Below are 5994 nucleotides of genomic sequence, written 5' to 3'. Positions count from 1 at the left end.
ATTACTTGAACACACATTATATGTACAAAATGTGAAAACATTAAAAAATGACTGTGCCTTTAACAGAGCAGTGAATTCTGGACTTGTTGTACACAACAAAAATGAACCAGAATATGAAAAAAAGCTTTCTCTGGTATTCTTTTGCCAATTACAAAATTCTTCATAACAACAGCTTTTCTTTAATCACAGATTTCTGGCCAAGATAAAACCAGAAAACCTGAAAACAAACACACAAGAAGCACATGTATTTCATAACCAAAACCTGGCTGGCAGTATTGCTATATCAAATATAACAGAAAAGTTCTATCACTTAAAAACCAAATTATATAAGCTACAGTCACAAAATATTGGGTGAAATCACGGTCAGAAGTCGGGTCTCTCTCCACCTGAGGAAACCTCAAGGTGACTGGTAGCAGTAAGGACGTCGTTAAATGGCTACAAAAGAAGCACATTGGGCTATTGGCAGCGCGTGCAGAGCAAAAAACAAAAAAAAAAAAAAAAAGCTCTCCTAACTAAGTTATGGTTAAAAATATTGGGTGAAAAAATGGAGGAAAACACATATCCGACTCTTCGAGACAACGAAAGAACTTTATCGAACGAATCACACTTCCCGCCGTGGTAGGCCGACGTTGTCACAATCACGAGACCTACACTCGTCGTCGAAAACACGCCGCTAGCTTTTTGAGAGGAACGAACGGCACAATCGTACTATACACAGTGCGACGGCTTTGTCGCGGTCACGATATCTCTACACGTCGTCGAAAACGCACCGCCTCTTCTTCCACGGCACGATCGAGCACCAGTTGCACAATCCTGCGCACCTTCCTTCAACTACGTCCGACAGGCGTAGCGTAGTCTCGCTTTGCCCAGCTCGAACACTCACCGCGACGCCGCGCAGTTGACGATGCGATGCAGTTCTCACAAACGCTCTCCCGTGCACGAAAAACACAAAACAATCACATGCCGATGCCTCGGTTGATTTGTGGGCGTCTAAGTCTAACTTCGTTGAATGTCTCACGTGTACACAGATTTCCACTGACCCGTCACATAGGGTTACGTAACTTTGGCTACGGAGGCCAAATAAAACGAGATGCGGTGCTTCTTCTTGGCTCCGTAAGGTCCAGAAACATACACCGATCTATCTTAGGTCCGGTCCAAGGCCAATTGTCCGGTCTTCGACATACCTTTTCCGACTTTCCAGCGAAAAAAACTAAAAAAAAAAAAAAAAAAAGGCGCGCTGCTTATCCCTGCTCACCGAGCAAACATACAGATGAAGCAGGTGAACCGGAAGTGATCTCGTCCCAGCAAGTTCCGCCAGTTCCGCCATTACTTGTTTATGCATACCCACGACCCTGTACACCGACTGCGTAGGGTGAACACGAAAACTGGCGACTCTTGCATAAAAGAGAAGTGACGGGTGCTTTAATTAAAATATATTCATGTTCGTCCTAATCCCCGAAAATCTGACTAGATTCCCTGCGCGGTGATAGTTGTCCGCCAGGTGGCGCGAACTACCTCCCATTGCAAAAAGAGAACTTAGAATTTTATTATTCACCCATCCACTCGATCGTGTCGCGCTGATGCCGGTGCAATCAGGGGGGGGGGAAGGTGCCGCCGCTTCCAATGCACCCCCCTCAGAATTTACGGCGCTCCGTGAGGGCCGCCATGTTAAAACTTGAGACCAGTGTTGCTGCATCTCTAGGTCATCTTTAAGTTAGAGCTGACGGAGAAAATCTGGCAACGGCGCAACGCCGATGTACGCTGGAAGCTAGAGCCGGTTTGCTTTCGTTGTTTTTGTTTGGTCGGAGAAAATCTAGCAACAACGCACGTTCAAGTTTCAACATGGCGCCGGTATTGCTTCGGCGCTTCGGTTTGACCACGTTTGACGCGGTTTGCCAGCACATGTAGCGAAGACGTGACCGGAGAAGTGCCCCTGTGATGGTCCCGAAAGACGGAAAGTATCATTCGTAAGCGTCGTGCGTGCTTTGAAAGCGAAGGGAGTGACAGGATCCACGAGTGCGCAACCACAAGCCAAGATTCACGACAGCGCTCCGTTGACTTCGGTGATCTTGTTCTGTTTGGTGCATAGAGATAGGTTTTGTGCAACACGGCGATGCGACAAAGAGTTGAAACGTTCGTGGTGTGTCGTGCGGTGCTTGGAGGTAGAATCCCATACTAACACGAAGCGCAAATTGGTTATTGTGGCGTTGAAATTCAACGGGTTCAGTTCCGTCGTCGTCAGCTGATCCGGTCCAACTGGTCCGGGAGGACGCAGCGAGCGCTTTTAAAAGTAAATCTTCCTTCGTTTCGTTTCAAAATGTGGGAGATTCTCGACGCATACCGTGAGTAAAAAGCTGCGGGCGTTTTCAACAAAATTACGTCGTTTTAATTGAACAATGGACTGCGGATTCTTGACCTAGACCTGCCGTTTTTATGCTTCGTGTTGTTGGCGTTTGCACAGCGACGCACACCGCCCGAGTAGATGATTCGGTCCTGCAAACGACCGGTCATACAGAATTTCAGAGAAACATAAGTCACCACTGATATTTTCTTGTAAATCTCGTGTGAATTTGTTGCGCTCGTCATGCGGTGTGAATAAATTAGGGCAACGTTTCCACCTGCCTACGGATGCATGAACTGAGACCATTTTTTACGTAGTGAACATAGCGTTTTTTCTTTATTTTGGAAAGAGGTGTTGGTGAATTTATTATGGTACAATCACTTGAGAGTTCAGAAATTGGAGAGAGCGAGCATGCTTTCCCAACTTTGTCTCTTTTCTCTCTGGCATTGCACCAAGTTTCAAGTTGCAGTTTCAGTAGACATACCTACTAGCAGATACAAACTGCTCTAAAGCAGATAAAAGACTGGTAAGTCAGGGCGGTGCGGACTCCGTGTTTCGCGCTTTTCGCAAGGTGACTGGGTAAGTGCTTTTGCGAGGTACGCGGAGTCGCAAACGATTTTGTTATGCCCGTTGGTTGCGTCTCTCCAGCAAAATGAATAAGATGATCTACAAAGGCGCAATCACAAGCCAATATTTACAATAACCACGATAACAGTGCATTTGATTCGGTGGTACGGTACGTGTAGTTTTATTTTACCCTGCTTTCTGCAACAGTGTGTCATGACGAAGAACTGGAACGTTCACGGTTTGTGCTGGGCTACCGGTTGACCCAGGGGCGGATCCAGAACTCCGTTTGTTTTTTTTGTTTTTGTTTTTGCGGGGGCGAGGGGGGGGAGGGAAAATCTAAACTCTAAAGCAAGATAAACATGACTCCGGTTGCGCCTTTTGTTTTCACCGCCGCAGAACCACACTGCGCCGACGGCCCCTAGATGTGCGCCGCTGCGCCGACTTTTGGTTCTTACTTCTAAGCCGTGCTTTGAAACCGCCGCCGCGGACTTCAGTCTAAGCGACGGAGTGGTTCTCCAAGTGTGTCGCCTGCTAGGGTGCGGCCTACCCTATTTCGAACCCTCGTCCTTGAGTACCGAGCTTCCTACCACCTGGAAGGACGGGAGTTGGTTTTATTTCGGGGGATCTACCCATGTCAAATCGCCTTTTAAGAAGGGGGCAGGGGGGGGGGGGGGGTCGACTGCTTGGAGGGTAGGCGGCCGCCCCCGTCGCCTCCCCCTTGGGTCTGCCCCTGGATTGACAGAAGCCCGCGTCGCCCGCATCGTGAGTGCACTTGGGCTGTTGTAGTGGCTCTAGGCTGTTGATGCTCAAGCCTTTCATCCGCGGCTTGCCGTCAGCTGATCCGGCTGCTCGACGGTGGGGAAGCGGCGAAAGTGACCTCTGAAGCAAATCTAAATCCTTGTTCATCCAGTTATCCGGTGTCAAAGTGTGGAAGGTGTCCAAAATGTACTGAGGGAGGGAACTACGAGCGTTTTGCCTTGCTTTCGTAACCGAAACCAGAACAGCGAGATAACTGCCTTGCGTACTCTAAAATGATGGAAGCAATAAGTTGCCAAAACCTGTTTTTAGGGTTTCAAGCCGAGTAAACAAGACAAATATAATTAAACTTATTTGTCTGTATGCAGGAGGACTTATATAACACAACAATACATTCTCTTTCCAAAACGAAAAGAAAGTAAAAATTAGTTCGCCGTATTTGGCAGCAACTTCTCCACTGCAAAACCTATGCCGGCAACGTAAGCGGTTTTAATATGGCAGCCTCCGCTTTGCGCCGCGTTCCCTTTCCCTCCTTCCCCCCCCTGGGTGCAATGGCCGGTGCAGCTGGCTGATGGTGGACTCATCAGGTCTAGTTCAACTTCAAGGCGTTCAAGGTTCGACGATTTGAGAAGCTTTGTTATCGGTTTGTGCATATTTCAAGCCACCCAAGATAGCACGCGGCGGCGTCCAGAGACAAGAGGCCATGAATACGCTGATCAAGGAGTAAGTCCATTTTCTACTCGGTGTTTTGTTTTGCAAAGTGATTGGAACACAATGGGCATAGGGTTAGTAGTAACGGCTCAGTTGACAAGCTCTGCATTAGCGGTGCTTCGGAAAGGCGGCCCCGTCCGTTCGTGCGAGCGTGATGACGCTGTCGTCGCAGCCCGCTTGGTTCGCAAGGTCGGGGAAGCTCGGGCCACTGGCTTGTCATTGCAAAATCAGGCGGTCGGCGGCATGTCAGCGGCATGTTAGCGGCTCTTGTGCACTTTTTAGATTCTGCTGATTGTGTGATTGTTAATGGGAAGTGCGGATTTTGCCGGCAACCGTCATGACAAACCTACGAAGAAAAACTGTCGCGAACACCGAACTGGCATGTCGTTTCTTGTATAACACGAATTGTAAGAGTAGAAATATCCGAACCGGCAGTAGCTCAGTGGTAGAGTGTCCGCTTCTCACGCAGAAGTTCGGGTTTCGATCCCCAGTGGGTATACTTTTTTTTTTGTCAAGCTTTTTGCGATATTTGCACATTTTCTTTTAGACAATTATTGCTGAAAATGAATATATATTTTATTATTTGTTTCCACCGATAATTGATTTTTTTTCTTTACACCTAATGTTTTAGTGATAGTGCTCGTTTTTATAATTGATTTTTTAGTGGTAATTGATAGCTTTTTGCGATATTTACACATTTTCTTTTTGACAATTATCGCTGGAAATAAATATATTTTATTTTTTATTTAAACCGATAATTGATTTTTTTTAATAATTAATATTTTACTGATATTGTTTTTTTTTATAATTGATTTTTTACTGGTAATTGATTATATCATATGCGTGAATGACGTTTTAGCGAACAACGCCATTTGAGTGAATAACGGAGGCGTGTCTTAACCCACTCCCCAGCACTGCACTCGCGCCGCTTTTCGGCGGAAGTCTGCGGCTGCTCGTTACAAAAATGTTAGCTTTCGATTGTTTCGATCTCGCCCAGAACTTTCAATGAAAAAGCGGTTAAAGTGCGGGCGAGCTGGTGTAAGTTATACATGACGATTGAAAACCTGAGTCTGTGGTTGGAAAACGGAAAAACGTGATGTAGAAAGTATGGTGCCTGGATCGCGTCTATGACTGGTGTGTTTAGCGTCCTATCCCGCCCATACATCAAAAGTGGTCCCGAAGTGGCAACAGATGACGTCGCAGAAGCCGGAGTGTCATGCTGTTGACTGTCGCGATCCTGGCGGTTGGCCATAGAAATGCTGGCGAAAAGCACAAGCGAACGCGAGTGTCGCTGTCGTCACGGCGTCCCAAGTTGCAGCTGCTGTAGCTTCCGTGGACTGTCACAGTGGAGAGAGACCTGCAGCAGGACAGGCGTCGCCACATACACCACAACTATTGGGACGCCACCAGGTTCGCAACCAGCGACAGCATGACACTTTTATGACGTCATCAGGCGGAAATCGAGGGACCACTTTTTTGGACACGGTAAACACACCAGTCGGAGACGCGTTCCAGGCACCATAGTAGAAAGACAAAGTGACAGAGAGCATCTCTTCCATTTTTTAACCACAGTCTCAGGTTTTCAATCATCATGTCTAACTTTCGATTGGTGTTTCTCG

The sequence above is a fragment of the Ixodes scapularis genome, unplaced genomic scaffold (assembly GCF_016920785.2).
Source record: "Ixodes scapularis isolate PalLabHiFi unplaced genomic scaffold, ASM1692078v2 PGA_scaffold6__148_contigs__length_123643588, whole genome shotgun sequence".
Lineage (NCBI taxonomy): Eukaryota > Metazoa > Arthropoda > Arachnida > Ixodida > Ixodidae > Ixodes > Ixodes scapularis.
The sequence above is the reverse complement of the archived record's forward strand: the minus strand, read 5'-3'. Positions refer to the sequence as shown.